We start from the raw sequence: 17,622 nt of genomic DNA, 5'->3' as shown, positions 1-17,622 counted from the left end.
AAAGGTGAGCCCACCATCTCCAAACAGCCCCAGCCACTTCAGGACAGCTCAGAATTTTAGGGAATATTTTCCTGACCTCATCTCCATTGACATTACCCCCAGTTCCACCGAAATTGAACCTCCTTGTTCTGCCTGTAGACGTTTAGAACAGCTGTATTCCCTTGCCCACATGGTGGCTCTTTGAATACTTGAAGACATACTAGATTTGCTTGAATATCCTCCAGGCTAAACATAATTATTTCCTTCCACTGATCCCCCTAAGACATGGACTGCTGGTCTTTCATTAGCCTAATGTTCTCCTTTGAATGTTCCCCATATCGTCAATGTCCTTCTTAAACTATGGTGCCCAGAACTGAACCCTGAACTCCAGCCTCTCTCTGCCCAGGGCAGGGAACAAAAGAGCCTTCACAGTGCCTCTGAGCTGGACAGGAACTCAGAAGGCATCTTCTCCAGCCTGTACTTGATACCACATCAATATTCCTGGTGTCCTTACTTCTCTTAATGCCAACCAAGATAACATTCGATTTTTTCTGCTTTCCACATGAAACTCCTATCTCATACTGAGTTCACAGTCCATCAAAATCCTTAGTTCTGTTTCAGCCCAATTGCTGTCTAACCAACCTTCCCCCATCCTATACGTTTATTCCTATCAAGTCTTATCTTAGATTCAGTCTAATAATCTAGCCTGTCAAGATCATGTTAAATCCTAACTTTTCTCCAGGATCTGAACTATCTTGCCTGCCCCAGTGCTATCATCAGATCTGATAAACATGCTATATATGAGTCACTAAGACACATGTGAAACATTACAGGGCCAAGCATGGATTCTTTGAGTACTCTACTAAAGGTTGGCTGCTCCACTGACTTTAAAACTAATCTCGGAGTCCAATCATTCACCCAGTTCTGAATCCATCTATTTGTACCAATGGCCAGTCTATACCCTTCCACCTTCATTGGAAGGATAACATCAAGTACTTCAGAAATTGGTTTCCTTGGAAGTTTTCGATATAGGGGCCCTGATGTTGATATCTTTCTCTGAGGGTGCACCTCAATCTTCCTTGTCACTAAAGAAACTTTCTATGGTCCTCACCTTTCTCTGTCTTCTCATCATGCCTTTCTTTTACTTGCCTTTTAGCTCCTTAAAGTGGGACACTGTTTCCAGGCTGCACTATCCCAAGCTTCAGGAGGTCCCAGGTGGTATGATTTAAGGAGGAGCAGGTTCTTCACTCAATTGGCCTGTTCCCTGGTCTGTAGATGACCCCAGACCAACTTGCTAATCAACCAGCTTTGTGTGCTGTGGTTGTCAGCTCCAATGAGCCTGTGCCCCTCCCCCACCTGGGCCACTGCTACTCAAACCTACCTCCTGGTTCCCAGCAGGGGTGAAAAACCCAAGTTCTGCCTCAACTCCAGCAGAGACCCCTGTAATCTCCCCCCTGCCAAGGGCTCAGCCCTCTCACCAGCTTGCGAGCTTAATTCCAGACAACACTGGCACTGCAGCTGATTCAAAGGCTCTGGGGGTTTCTTTCTCTGGCAAAGCCTTCCTGGGACTGGATCTGTGTCAGCATGACTGTGGGGTTGGGCTCCACTTCTGTCTCAGCATATTAGCTCCCTCCTTCTGACTTTCCAAGCTGTCCTTGGTTGGAAAATGATCTCAGCACATTCTTCTGTAGATTTTGCTGCTCCAGAAATTGTCCTATGGCATTATTTGGATATTTTTTGGAGTGATCATGTAGTGAGTTCGAGAGCTCACTGCCTTTCCTCTGCCATATAGCAAAACATTTCCTGAGATGTAAGTAAAGTATAACTACAAAATCCTGCCCATCTAGGAGGTCAATAATCCTTTCAAAAATGGAACTGAGGTAAATCTAGTTTGATCTAATCAGGATTAATAAACATCTTGCTCCTGTTAATCACCATTTCACTTCCTAGGTGTTCACCAACCATCCCTTTAAAATATCATTCTAGAATTTCCCCAGGAAAACAACTCACTAACCTCTAGTTTGATAACTGGCTGGAGGGGGGCCAGGACATTTGTTTTTGTTTTGGGTAAATCAGGACCTTTGCCCTTCTCCAATCTCTTGGCACCTCTTCCAATGTCTTCTCTCTTTGAATTATCTGGTCCAAAGCGTCTATTTATAAGGATCTCCTCTACCACCCCGCCCCTACCCCAGCAAGTGCTGGGAACCCACTTCAAGCCCACTAACAAGAAGGAACACTTTACTTTCCAAGGCAGTTCTCCACTGTGAGACAAGTCTTTTCCATTCCATTATTATCATTGATAAATATTACTGATTAATTTCATAACAACATCTAAATACTGTTTTAAAGTTTACAAATATCTCATGTTATCATTTGCTGTTTTTATACTCATTTCACAGTTGAGGAAGCAGGCAGATAGTGGTTAAGTGACTTTCCCAGGGTCATGAAGCTAGCAAGTTCCAGAGGCTAGATTTGAATTCCAGTCTTTCTCATTCCAAGTCCAGCACTCTACCCACTGCTTCTCACTGCCTCGGTGATGACACATGATGAAGCTGAACGGTAAAGATGCCAAAGCATCGATTGTAATAATATGTTGAGCTCAACAATGAGATGTGATGAATAGTCAGCCAGGAAGGCATGGGTTCAAGTCGTCCTACCTCTAACAAATACCTTTTGCCCACCCTCACCGCCAGGCAGCTCTCTAATAGTGTGAGTTGTATAGATAGTTGCCTTACTAGTCAGTCATAGAGTCTGACCAAAAATGTATGTATGTATGTATGTATGTATGTATGTATGTATGTATGTATGCGTATATACACACATATATAGTATATATAATCTCCCATGACATCTATCCTACATCATAACCAACCTTTATAAAATGTTTGCTACTTGGTAGTCCTGAAGAATGCTGGATAAGCATTGTTCCCAGCATACAGACAAGGAAACTGAGGATTAGAGAAGGGATAATGATTAGCTCCAAAACAACACTACAAATTTCTTTGGGCTTTCCTCTCTTTGTTCATAGGGATTGCTATTGTTCATTGTGTATTAAATTTCTGGTGGTGACTGGGTTATAATTTCAAATATAGTCCACCCCTGACTACCATGAGCCTTTCCACCCTTTCTACCTAGAGGTCTCAAGCAGAAGCCCCAAGATCCTGTGCCAAGGATTCCATGGAAGCCAAGGATAAGAGGAAGGATGAGATGGTTCTCAGGAATGTCTTAAGACAGGTTTCTTTCTTTTTTTTTAATTCAATTTTATTTTATTTTCATTTCAAGTTCTCTTTCCCCTTCCTTTCCCCTACCCTTTGAAAAGGCAAGAAGAGTAAAGCGCATTACAAATCTGTAGTCATATATAACAAATTCCCATTTTAACTAAGTTCAGAAAAAAGGAAAGAGACGAGAGATGAGAGGAGAAAGGGAGAGAGAAAAGAAACTTCAGTCTGCCCTGTGAATCTACCAGGTAGCTTTCTCTCTGTCTCTGTCTCTGTCTCTATCTCTGTCTCTTTCTCTCTCACTGTCTCTGTCTCTGTCTCTGTCCCTGTCTCTCTCTGTCTCTGTCTCTTCTCAGTCTCTCTTTCTGTCTTTCTATCTCTGTCTCTGTCTCTCTGTTTCTTTCTCTTCTCTCTGTGTCTCTGTCTTTCTATCTCTGTCTCTCTCTCTGTGTCTCTCTCAGTGGGGAACAGGTTTCATCATGAGGAACTTGACAGATTTCAAAACACTGACATTGCTGCCCTTGGGCCAAAGTGTCTACTTTGCTGAATGTGTCCCTAGCAGTGTAGAATCTCTGAAGCTCCCTGGATCAAGCCACAGCTGAAAGGCTTCTTCTCTGCCGTGTTGTCTATGAAACTTCATCTACCCTGACTTGTGGAGGTCTGCTGAGAGAGGACTCCCTTCCTCCAGAGGCAAACTTCAACTCATGGATTGCTGTCCTTGTTGGAAATTCTGTCCTTATACTGATCCCCAGTCTGCCTCTCTGCAACTCTCTCCCCTGGCTATTGGTTCCACCTCTGGGGCCAGGCAGAGCGAGGCTAATACTGCCTTTGCTGCAGATAATCCTTCAGATACTTGGAAGACAGCTCTGGCCCCCTAGATATGCTCTTCTCTGGGCCAAGTAGAGCCAAATAGTTTAGTTCATCTTAGATCAAATGGCTTTCAGTGATCCAGGAGCTTCCACATCTCCATTTGCTTCTGCTTTAAAAAGTGAGATTAATGGCATTCTCTCCTCCCCAGCTAGTACAAACACATGGCAGTGAGGACATGTGCTATACCTAGTATCATTGAAATTTGTCTGTGGTATATTTTCTCCTGCTAAATAAAAGGGAGCTTTCCATCTCACCTCTAGCTTCTCATTACATCAGACCTTATACCCTGGTCATATACCCTCTTAGTTACTTGGCCTCCTGGGCCCAGGCACTGGATGATTTTACTGCACTCACTTTTGGAAACACTGCCTGGGTCCATGTTCTCATTGGTGACTGAGTCACCACCAATGCACAAGGCCTACTATATTCAGCAGATTCTAGACAATGCTTCTCATTCTACCCTCACCATCGACATGTAATTTGCCCTACCACCAGGTGTATTCACCACCACTCTCCCAGCCAGCTTTTTCATTTCCTACTTAGCCACCAAAGTCACATCCATACTAGCCCCACTTCTAGAAAGAGGGTGTTCATTCAAAGAGTGTGCCCTTTGTCTCCCCCACCATCCCTTTGGATTTCCCAATTCAAAGCTCTCTTCCCTGGCCATTAAGTCTTCTATAGGTTTTGTCTGCCTCTTTCAGAAGGTAAGCTTTTTTAGGGCACAGACTGTCTTGCTTTTGTATTTGTATACTCGGTGCTTGGCAAATGGTTAGCATTATCTATTTATATCTATCTGTGATATACAAACATGTAAATATTTTCTATTTACATATAAACATATGTATATTTATTACAATATATTTACATTTAAATGTAGGCACTTATTTACATGTGTGTATACATTTATAAACATGTTTGCACACATATATGTACATATGTGGATATATGTATATAAATATATGCATACATATATATATATATAAATACATATTCAGAAGAGAGTATAATGCTTGGGATTCACTTCACTATGTTCTCTGGGGCTGACCCAATGTCTTTTGTCCCCAGGACCAATGCCAGTCCAGAGTTCAAAGACAGCCAGGACAACTTCCCAAATGTCCAAGGCCTTGAAATCTCTGAAAGCCCCTCGAGTAAGCTGAAGTCAGAGTTTCATGAGACATCCCTGGCCCTGGAGGCTGGAACACTAGATAAGTGTGCCCTTCCTTAACATACCACTTCTTCCCCACCTTAAACCTGCTAATCCATTTATCTCACTAGGATGATGAAACTCCCAAGATGGGAACCCTGAGTTCCTGGAGGAACATGGAAAACCTGGGGACCATCCAGAGAATAGTGAGTGTCTAGAATGGGACAGGGCTAAGAGACATGGTTAGTTATAAGTAGAGAAGAGACCTTTCAAGGGAGCATGTGGGGATGAAGACAGGGAGAGCATTTGGAAGTGAAAACAAAATTGAATTGAATCTTGAAAAATGAAATGTATGAGAGGCTGGCTGTTCTGGGAAAGAAGAAATAGATGTTCTCTGCTTCACCCTAGAGGTGAAATCTTCACCTTGTGGAGTATATCCAGGGAGGCAGATTTCAGCTTAATTTAAGGAAGATCTTGGAAATAACAGTACAGAAAATGAACTGGTGGTGCCACAGGGAGAGAATCCCCAGAGGACAGTCTAGAAAGGATGCCAAATGTGGAGTTAGAACACCTGAATTCTAATCCTTAATTCTGATGCTTATTAGCTGGGTAACCTTTGGCAAGTCATTGCTCCTTGGGGGCCCTCAGTTTCTCCTATAAGATTCTGATGCTGTTCCTAGTGCCGACTTCACAGGATCATCATGACCCTGAAACAAGACCAGTATGTAAAACAACTGGCTTACCTTAGAGCATGTTGTAAATATCACATGTTGTTATTGTGGCCTGCCCCTGGACATCTTCAAAGCAAGCCTGCGGGACCACTTGTCAGGGTTATTGTTTGGAGAAGGGATGCTCTGGTTGGGTCTGGGAAGTGGAGGTGACCTCTGAAGCCCCCGCAGTTCTAAGACTCTGTGATTCTCTGGCTAGCTACAGAATTCAAAAGATAGCATGGACTGAAAACACTCTGTGAACATTAAAGGACTTTGTAACTGTTGACAGGTCTTATTACCTACCTTGAAGAGATGTTGTGAGAAAACCAGCTTATAAACTTGGATTGAGGGTCAGGAGGCTTCTGTCAAAATCATGGTTCTTGATAACATGGTATGAAAATAATGAAGTCAACTTCCCTTCCTCCCAACCTCAATTACCTTACCTGTAAAATGGAAATATTCACTTTCATATTTCCTTACTCACTGGCTGCTGTATGTTCTTCCTTAAAGGACCACAGACAGAGAAGCCAAGATTGTTTTCAGTGTACTTCCAAACCACAAGGCTCTAGGGTTTCAGCCTCATGGGGAGTCCCTCTACTTTTATTGATCATAGCCAATAAATCATTTCTGTGAGTTGTTGTATCTCCTTTCAGGAAAACCTTTCTGAACTGACTATTGCAGCCTAAAAGGACCTAACCAAAAAAGGTGCTTCCCTTAGAGAGGGAAGGTATCAACACAAAGCAAGTCAAATGGGGCTTCCTAGAGGTGGTGGGATTTTAGATGGATTTTAAAGGATGAGTAGAAATCCAGTAAGCAGACAGAAGGCATCCCAGGCCCAGGGAATTGCATGAGCAAAGGCAAGGAGGCAAGAGACAGTGGGCTGTGTTCCGGGTACAGAGGTTGTTTTTTGTTGGAACATAAAATGAGTGGTGGAGAACAATAGAGGATAAGGCTTTCTCCATGATACTGTGCTATGCAGTATCATTGTCTGCCCTATGAACTCTTCATTAACTAGTCAACTACCTTCTGGCTGGTCAGATTCCCCATTTTACAGTTGAGAAAATAGGAGTATCCTTAATAAATACACCCTAAAGGCAATATCAATATACTATAATACTTTGGTGGATGCATCATTTCATGATATGGGTGTTCCTTCCACTAAATTTAATTAAATATTTTCCTGTTTGAAAGTCACCTGTTAAAGCCTATGTAAGATGAAAAATCATAATTACATTCTTGATCTCAGAGCAAGAAAGGAGCTCACAGGGCACCTAAATCAGACTGCAACTGGACAAGTCTCTTCTCCCACAGCTTCTACCAGAGTACTTCAGCTGAAAGGAAACTCAACATCAACTTGGGCAACCCATTCCACTTGTGGATCATTTGCACTCTTAGGGAGTTTTCTCTTGGAGAACTTGTGAGGGCGGGTTGGAGGATGGATGAATAGATGACTGGTTGGTTGAGTGGATGTGTATGAGGAGAGGTGGGTAGATGGATGGATGGATGGATGGATGGATGGATGGATGGATGGATGGATGGATGGATGGATGGATGGATGGATGGATGGATGGGTAAGTGGCTGTATGGATAGATGGATGATTGAATGGATGGATAGATGTAGGGATGGATGATTGGTTGAGTGGATGGGTATAAGGATAGGTGCTCTATAGATTAATGGATGAATGGGTGAGTGAGTGTATGGATAGATGGACAATTAGATAGATAGTAGGGTCTACTTTAGAAAGCAGAATCACTTCCTTGATTCCTTATTTTTTGCACAGATAAAATAGCACTTGTCTGGTGTCCCCAGCTGAACCCTAAGTTCCACAAGTAAGGGCTTACATCTTCTGCTTCTTTGGCATTCTATCCAGTGTATCATATAGGATAGAACACAATAAATGTTTAAGCAAACATGAATTGCCTGGGAACCTCTCTAAACAACAACAATCACCACCACCACCAACAACAACTGCTCAGAAGGAATGCTGTAGAACTGGTTAAAACTATCTACTAAGAAGAAACTAGGTGGCCCAAAGTGTAGAGTGCTGAACGTGGAGTCAAGAAGACCTGAGTTCAAATACAGCTTTAGACACTTTCTAGCTGTGTGACCATGGCCACATCGCTTAATTTCTGTCTGCCTCAGTTTCTTCATGTATAAGCTGTGTATAATAACAGCACCTAAATTCCAGTATTGTTTTGGAGATAAAGCGAGATATTTATGAAGTCTTCTATAAAACTTAACGTATCCTATAAATGTTATCACCATCATTGTCATTATTACATGCCCAATGTCTCCACAGCTTCAGGGTTTGCCCTCAAAACCCCTATTATCTACAATGTCTGGCTTGAAGGCCAATTCTTCTGCCATCCCTTCCCCTGAATCTCTACCAAAGAGCATTGTGGTCCATCCCATGATCCAGCTCAGTCCTGAGGGGGATCAAAGGGAGTCGGGGGGGGGTAATGATTATCAGAAAGCTTATGAGTCAAAAGTCATGGAAAAGGGAGTATAATTCTTCGGAAGTGATGGCCTATTCAGCCAACAAGCCTTTGGAGCCTCTGTGATCACGAGATGAGGTTACATTTTTGGAATTAAATTGATAACTTGACCAAATCGATTTCATTAGTGAATCTGTCATATTTGCTGTTAATGATGGCAGACGGTGGAATGGAAACTGACAACAAACCCTGAAAAACTGGGCAGATCCAAATTATATTACATTGGCATTCATGAATTTTAATACCCTTTTCCATCCTGGGCTTGGGACGGGTTTTTAACATTCTGAGCTCACATCTCCCAGATTAAACTCCCCATACCTGTCTGCACTGCGATTATTTCTATTGTTATGAGTTAATAGGCTTGAGAACGAAGATGTCGCTTCTAAGTCAAACGAAAGCTAATGAAAGGCTCTTCAGTATGTTTCTCATGAGAGGTTTGTGGAAACCAGATGACTTTTCTCCCCCCTCTCCCCCAGGAACAGAGAGTCAAGTCATTTTCCAGTGATCTTAGAGTTTAGGACCCACACACTTCTATTTGTTAAGCTGTTTGCAGGGGAGGTATTTTACTGAGAAACTGAAGCATCCAGTCTTCTCATGATGTTGGCATCAGTGTCCTGTTGATCTTATTTCCTGTCACTCCCTTTTATATGCTTTCTCTTATATCTAACCTAGTATGTATACAGTATTCCATCTCTGACATCTGTGTATTTGCATGGACTGGACCTTATGCCTGTATGCTGTCTCTCCTCATCTCCAATTTATAAAACTGCTAACTTTGATCAAAAATAATTCACAGGCCACCTCCTGCAGGATTCCTTTTGTGAGTATTCCCCCTCTCACCCCTTCACTTTGAAGTCACTTTGCACAGACTTTGAATATTGTTACTGTTCATGTCACATCCCTCCAATAGAATTCAATCCCCTTGAAAGCAGTGATTTGAAGTTTTTTCTCACTTCTCTGAGTGCCTAGCACAGTGTCTGGCCCCTAGTAAATGGTTTTTAAAATGTTCATTGAGTTGTGAAATTAAAACAAATTGAATTAAGGTGAATGAAAGGGATGTGCCCCAAACATGAGCCAACTGTATTCAGGCATCCTAATACTCCTTGATGAGGGATATAGAAGCAACCAAGAAGAGAAATGCATGGGTCAACATTTTTAGCTTTAGGGGAGGGAACACAAACTGCCCAGGGAAAAATGGAAACTAGTCCATAGCCATTTAACAGGTGCATCATTTATCAAACAATCCTTCCTTACTTGCTACTGTCTGAAGTCCTACTCTAGGGATGAGATTAAAAAAAAATATGAATCAATGAATCAATAAGCTAGTGGGGAGAACCTGGCTTGGGAATCTGTGGACTTGGATTCAAATTCTGGCTATGCCAGTTACTACCAATAGGATTTTGGGTAAGTCTCTTTACCTTGCTGGGTCTATTTCTTTCTGGATAGAACAAGGGATCAGGGGTAGATTATGACCATGATGCTTCCCACCTTGTGACCTTGGCAAGTCATGTAGACTTCAGCTCTCTCCTCTGAAAACGAGGGAGTTGGGTTAATTAGCCTCAGAGCTCCCTTTTAACTCAATGTCTAAGGTCCTAAGCTCCTCAGATGTAAGGATGTGGGCTGGGTGTGATTCTACTCAGGTGCATTTGAACCTAGTTGAATAGACCCAAAGCATAGTCATTCATGATTTTATTGTAGACCATAGTGTGGCTTGTTTTGTTTTCCTTGACTTGTTTGTGCTGAGTGTCCTAAAGAGTCATACTGAGCCTGGTTCTAGATTTATAATTAATAACTTGAATAATGGCCTAGCTATCACCTCATCATATTTTCCTTCCCTTTCCTTTTGTTTCCTTCCTGTTCCATCCCATTCCATTTCATTCCCTCCCATTCCATTAAACTGTAAGATTCCTGAAGGGAGGAACTGTTTTTTCTTTCTTGGGTTCATCTTTCTTTGCATTCCCGGCATTTAGCACATTGCCTGCAACATAGTAGGTGCTTTGTAAATGGTTGTTGACTAAGAGATGTTATGAAGTTTGAATAGAAAGCAGATTCTGTCATACATTGGATGACAGAATCATTATCCAAGAAGGAAAACAAACAAACAAAAAACCCTTGACAGGATAGAGTGCTGAACTTCATTTGTTAAGATGAAGTTAATAGGGGCAAGAGTAAGCTCCTCTATTTGATCCCAAGAAAATACATGATGGTGACCAAATAGCAGTTCTTATTAAAATGTATATGAGGGTTTCAGTGGAACATAAATTCCGTATGAATCATCTCTGAGAGGATGTGGCCAAAGAGGTTGACATTGCCTTAAGTTTCTTGAAGTGTCCATGTCCAAGGAGGTGATGGTTAAATATTGTATTCTGCCATGATCAGGCAATATCTGTACTATTGGCTGGGGTTCTGACACCTACATTTTAGAAAGAACTTTAACAAATTGGAGAGAGCCCAGAGATGGGTAACCAGGATGTTCAGGTGATAGCGAGCCCAGAGAAGGTACTTCAGATCAGAAGACATGACAGCCATCTTCATCTACTCTACAAGGCCAGTCATGTGGAAGGTGCATCACACTGCTCCTATTAATCCCTGGAAGACAGAACCAAGATAAATGGGCCAAACTGTGGAGAGACAAATTTCTACTAAGGAAGAATTTGAAAAATGGGAGAGGGCTGCCTGGGATCACAGAATCAGAGGTAGAAGAAAGCTGAGGCATCATCTAATCCAACCTTCTCATTGTACAGAGGAGGAAACTGAGGCCCAGAGGGGGCAACAGTTGTGCCCAAATTCACATGCCTCTTTAGCAGAACAACTGGGATTTCAAACCAGGTCCTCTGATGCTGAATGAAGTCTAGCTCTTTCCTCCCTGCCATGAGCTCCCCTTCTCAGGAAGGCATCACATAGAGGCCAGATGACTAGATGCCAGGACTTGCAGGAAGGGCATTCTTGTGGGGGTAACTATATTATTATGGTACTAAATCTTATTCTCCCTACAAAGTTATTATGAGGATAAAATGAAAAAAAATTTTGGAAAGCATTTTGCAAACCTTAAAGTGCTGTTTGTATTATTATTATTATTGGTACTATTATTATTATTAATTATTATTACTTTCACCACCTTACATGCTCATGCCCCTTCTGTCAATTAGCATTTGTGTGGCAGATGGTACAAATTGCCTGGCATGTTGCTGCTGGATCGACAGGCAAAACCTGGCATGAGGTGGGCTCCACTGGCTTGAGTCCTACAGGAAGGCAGGAACTTGATGAAGTGAGTGCTCTGAAATACTTGGGAGCTCAGGAAAGATGGCCGAGCCTCTGTGAGCAGAAGCCCCTCAACTTCGTAGGGATGACTGGTGGAAATATAAAAGGCTGAATTCTCATTCATTTGTTCATTCATTAGATAAGGATTGAGCAAGTGATTTTGTTATTTACCAATGGTGATTTTTTTATATACCAGGCAATCAATTCAAAAACATTCAGTTGTTACCTACTTTGTTCCTGGATCTGAGGATACCAGGAGAAAATGAAGTGTTTCTTGTCTTCAAAAAGCTGCTTCTACTAGGGCAAATGCAACCCTTCCCCTACATAAATAATTATGTAGAAGGTAATTGGAAGAGCATGAACAATTAAGGGCCTAAAGCAAGGCTTCCCATTAGCTGAGCCTTGACATTGACTAAGGGTTCTGAAACATGAGGTGATCTAGGCACAGAGGACCGATAGATAGTCTGTGCAAAGATAAAGAGGCAAAGGGAAGGGAGAGAGGAAGGAGGCATTTATATAGTCCTAACCGTGCCCCAGGCACTGAGCTAAGCACTCTACAGCTATTATCTCATTGAATCCTCACAACAACCCTGTGAGCTAAGTGCCACAGTTATCCCTATTTTACATTTGAGGAAACTGAGGTTAAACAGAGGTGAAGTGACTTGCCCAGGGACTCCAAGCTGTTAAGCATTGGAGGACACATCTGAAATCAGTTCTTCCTGACTTCAGGCTCAGCATTCTGTGCACTGTGGTACTCCCTAGCTGCCTAGAGAGGAGAGGAGGAATGAGGAGTTCAAGGTACAGCAGTGTGGCTGGAACATAGAGTATGTGAAATGAAGGTAGATGAAGATGATTGGGAAACGTCTATTGGAGCCAGACTTCAGAGAGCTTAAATGTCAAACTGTCTTGGACACACTCCCATTTGAGTTTCCTGGATGACAGAACTGTGTTCAAGTGCCACATTTATTGCTTTCCCATCTAATCCTCTGTTTCCTCATTTGTAAAATGGGCACAATACCTCTTCAATGTGAATAACATGATTCAGTGCCTTTATTAGGTGCTGAAGAATATGATATGGGCATATCGTGGGCTGAACTCCTCAGATGCCACATGCTCCAAGGAATCTTTTGGAAAATCATTACAGGAATGACATTTGACTGGTGAAGAGAATGAGTGATTACTACTTTTTGAGGACTGCCCAAATGTTTCTTTTCTTCCTGAATGCTATAGGGCCATAGATTTAGAGTTGGAAGGGAGCCCAAGGGCCACTGAGGGCAACCCCCTTCATTTTGTAGAGGAATCAAGGCTCAGCTGGTTTATCCAATGTCACACAGATTGAAAAGAACAGAGTTAAGTTTTGAACTCAGGTCCCTCATTCCAAAACCCTGCCTTCTTTGCACTCTACCACACACTTTCTGAAGGACAGATCAATAGGAATTTCTTGGTATTATATTATTCTATGAGCCTGATGAGTGGCATATGTTTCCCTTTTTTCTCCTTCAGTGGAATAGGTCAAAGCTCTCTAAGTGCTTTTGGGTAGCTGGTGCATTACTGGTGGAATTGTGAAGTGATCCAACCAATTTGGAAAACAATTTTGTATGATGCAAGAAAGTAACTAAATTTTTCGTATCCTTTGACACAGAAAGCCTAGTAACAAGGCATATGTCCTAGGAAGGTCAAAGACAGAAAGGCCTTATATTCACTAACATATTGGGTAATCTTTAGAACACAGTTAAGTTGTGATTCATGAATATGAAGTAGTCATATAAAATGCAAATAGGGACAGGAACCTCTAAGCCTGAAGGCTGCATATTGACTTAGTTTTAAAATATCATAATCTCCATGTTTTGTTGTATTTTTATTTATTTTGTTAAATATTTCCCAATTACATTTTTTTTGGTGAGGCGATTGGGGTTAAGTGACTTGTCCAGGGTCACACAGTTACTAAGTGTTAAGTGTCTGAGGTCTGATTTGAACTCAGGTCCTCCTGAATCCAGGGCTGGTGCTCTATCCACTGCACCACCTAGCTGCCCCCCAGTTACATTTTAATTTGGTTTTGATCATAGGCAGGAGTGCTGCATGGCCACTTGTTAGATACCTTGGATGCTATGAAGAATGACCATTCCATGTAGGTTCCTCCTTGGACAGTCTGTATAAGACTCACACAGAAATCAGAGAAAACACAAGTCAAGAGCTGAGTTTTTCTAGGATTGAACTAGGATGTACACTTGTGAGGAGGAAGAAAGAAACTTCTACTTTTCAGAGAATGGGAGAAATGGACTTAGGTTCATTACGTTGACCTTACAGAGGGAATCATGCTTATGACCTCTGAGAGTCCAGAGAGAAGGAGAGACATAGAGACAGAACAGAGAGACAGAGATGGACAGAGACAGAGAAAGAGATAGGCACAGATAGAGACACAGACAGAGACGGAGTAAGAAGATCAGGAAAAGACTTGGACTTGGAAAGGAGATAAACAGAGATAGATACAGAGACAGAGTTAAAGACAAAGACTGCAAATGAAAGGATAAGAAGTGGAATTATTCAGCTCAATCGCAGACAAAAAAGCAAACCCAACTCATTTATATCCCTAAGGGTAGAAGATGAAGAGTGACGTGGGCCAACTCCCTTGACGCTGTAATTCACAAGGTTCCCCTGAGATAACAGGGGCTCTTGGGGACACATACTGCTCATCTGTAGCATGCTACATGAGGGTGACTGGTATCGTTTAGACCAGAGATGATATGGGGGGAGGGAATAATGGATATTTTTTCATTATCTGAAGAGCTGCCATCTGGAAGAAGGACCAGAATTGTGTTGTTGGAAAGGGTTTTTTGTCCCAATTTGGGCTTCACAGTAAGCTGCTAACATTATTCCAATTCAGAGATTCTTTGACACCTCTCCTTAGGAAATGGGCATTTTGTGCCATTCCCCAATTCACTTCTAGCCATGATTAATACAAAGATCACAAGATGTTAGAGCTGAAATGGACCAGAGAATTGATCTAATCAGAAGATGGAGGAAAAAGAAATTCTGAGAGGAAAAAATAATCCATCCAAGCTTGTGGAGGATGAGAGCAGAAGCACTTAACTTTGACCTCCATGGCTCTGAATGCCAACCCAACACTTGTCCCAGTCTTCCCTTCTGTGTCTGCACAAGGATCAGGCTATTGCCCTGCCCCAAGAATCCCCACAACTTTCAGCAGCATCTGAGACTTCTCAGCTTGATGCAGACCAACTCCACTGAAAAATCAAATGTGTCCTCACCATTCCTCCAAAAGTACCTTGTCCCTCATCTCTGCTCTGTAGACTTCCTTCCCAGGGTCCCTTGGTCCTAGCCTGACCGGTCAGTTTGTATGCCCACTCTTAGATGTTAAGTTTATCATTCTCCATCACCGGATAAGAACTGAATCATGACCAAGGGTCCTGGCTGGTGATAACCCACTGGGTTTTCTGCTCACTCTTGCTCACTCTTTACTCCCAACAACCACTGACTTTATGGGCAACTTTCAGGATAGACTAGTCCTGAGGTTTGCAAGTTCCTGCCCATGCTCCCGCCCTCCCGCCCCCCAGCCCTTTGTAGCCAGTAGGGCTCAGCCATGACAGAAATACAATCATGTCAGTCCTGCAAAACACTCCAGAGCCCATGTAGACATAGTTAAGGCAGTAAAGTGGCCCATGGTTACTGTAAGACAATGTTGTTTACAGCCCAGACCTAATTAAAGACTTCTCAGGAGTGAGCAAGAAATCAATACCTAATATGTTTTTCCCAGTTTCTTCCTGCTCCAGCTAACTTGGGTAGGAAAGTCTGTAATGGGAAGTCATATATGGACTTGCTTGGATTCCTGAGAGTAAGTGGAAGGTCAGCCATGATGGGCTGTGTTGGGAAGTGCTCCATATTGACAACCAATGACCCTCCCATTTGGAGGGGTTATGATGGAATACTTTGTGTGGAGCAGCAAAAAGATCGCTGGATGTGGAGACAGAAGACTTGGATTTAACCCCTAATTCTGCTCCTTGCTGTCTCTGTGACTTTGGGTGAGTCACATCTTCTCTGGGCAGTGTATTCAACAGTGTATGAGCCTGGGGGTCCAGGAGGCCTGAATTAGACTCCTCCAGCAGGCCTTTACAAGCTGTATGACTATGGCAAGTCCCCCTTCTCTAAACTCTAAAAGGATGATAGTAGTAACACATACATCAGAGGTATAGGATTAAGAGTCCCAGAGACCACAGGCCTTTCCTATCAGCTTCCCAAGCTCCTCCTCACTGGGTAGGCCCTGTGAGCTTCTTTGGGAATTCTCATCTTCTGCCTCTCTTAATTCAATGCTCGCGCTCTCTGTCTCTCTCTCTCTGTCTCTCTGTCTCTCTGTCTCTCTCTCTCTCTGTCTCTCTGTTTCTGTCTCTCTGTCTCTCTCTCTGTCTCTCTGTCTGTCTCTCTGTATTTCTCTGTCTCTCTGCCTCTCTGTTTCTCTCTGTCTCTCTGTCTCTCTCTCTGTGTCTCTCTCTCTGTCTCTCTCTCTCTCTGTCTCTCTGTCTCCATCTCTCTGTCTCCGTCTCTCTCTCTCTGTCTCTCTCTCTGTCTCTCTCTCTGTCTCTCTGTGTCTCTGTGTCTCTCTGTATTTCTCTGTCTCTCTGTCTCTCTGTTTCTCTCTGTCTCTCTGTCTCTCTCTCTCTGTCTCTGTCTCTCTTTCACTTTTTTGGATTACCCAAACTAAAATCCTTCTAACTTCAGGATACCAATCCTTTCTCCACTTGGTGTTTATACTTCCCCTTTCCCTCAGTGCCCTTACACTGTTATCTGCCCTATGATAGTCAAATGAGCAGTGAAATCATCCCAAGTGCCCTTAGTATTTTCTACTTAAGTTAATAACTGACCTTTACATAAGGTTTTAAGCTTTTCCAGATACTGAAAGTATACTTATACCCATTTTCAAATGGTGGAATTGGGGCTCCGAGAGCTTGGTTCTGGGTCTGTAACTAGGCAGTGTCAGAGGCAGGATTGAGGAGAGGGATGTCTGGACTTCAGAACCAGTGTTAGTCATGCCATCCCATTTCCTTTCACTAGTATGCACAGCTTCCAGGCAGAGGAGGTCTTGCTCAAACTGACCAGTTCTGGAGCCCCTGGTCCAACATTGCAGACTCCATTGCTGGTCCTCTCCTTGATGTGGGGATGATCTGCCCCTGAAAGGTGCATGAAAGTGAGGGGATTGATCCATGAGAAGAGAAGTGAAGACTGCACGGATGGAAAATTAATCAGGCCCATTCCTTTTGAGGGTCCCATTTACCCAAGAGATTGTGGCTGATGGGGAATCATAAAATGGACCATTGGACTTTATTTTCTTATAACCTTGGACTTTGCAAAACTCTCTAAGCAACTTATTGGGAAACTTAGCTGAATATCAGCAAAGTGCTCGTCTGAGTGGTTTTCACTGACAACTTGGGGATGTGTCCTGTAACTCTTCACCTGTCTCTGGTTTAGGTCCAGAGGATGCTGAGGCTCTCTGCTCATGCCCTGGGCTAGAGGCAGATGCTCACTGGGTAGACATATGGAATACCCCATTACCCCTGTGGAAAATAAAGGGGAGCAAGAAGAGTCATGAAACATGGAGACCAGCATTTGGGGCAGAGGGAAGGGGAGCTGTAAGACTCCATGTTGGGGGCAGCTAGGTGGTGCAGTAGATAGAGTGCTGGCCCTGGAGTCAGGAGTACCTGAGTTCAAATCCAGCCTCAGACACTTAACACTTACTAGCTATGTGACCCTGAGCAAGTCACTTAACCCCAACTGCCTCACTAAAAAAAAATAGACTCCATGTTGGACCAAACAGGAATCTGGGTCGTAGATCCAGAGTTAGAAGAGGACTCAGGAGCCATGTAGATTAATCCCTCCCTTTTGTAAATAAGGATGCAGAGGCCTAGCAAGATTCAGTGATGTGAACAGATAACAA

The sequence above is a fragment of the Dromiciops gliroides genome, chromosome 5 (genome assembly GCF_019393635.1).
Source record: "Dromiciops gliroides isolate mDroGli1 chromosome 5, mDroGli1.pri, whole genome shotgun sequence".
NCBI classification, from domain to species: Eukaryota; Metazoa; Chordata; class Mammalia; order Microbiotheria; family Microbiotheriidae; genus Dromiciops; species Dromiciops gliroides.
The sequence above is the reverse complement of the archived record's forward strand: the minus strand, read 5'-3'. Positions refer to the sequence as shown.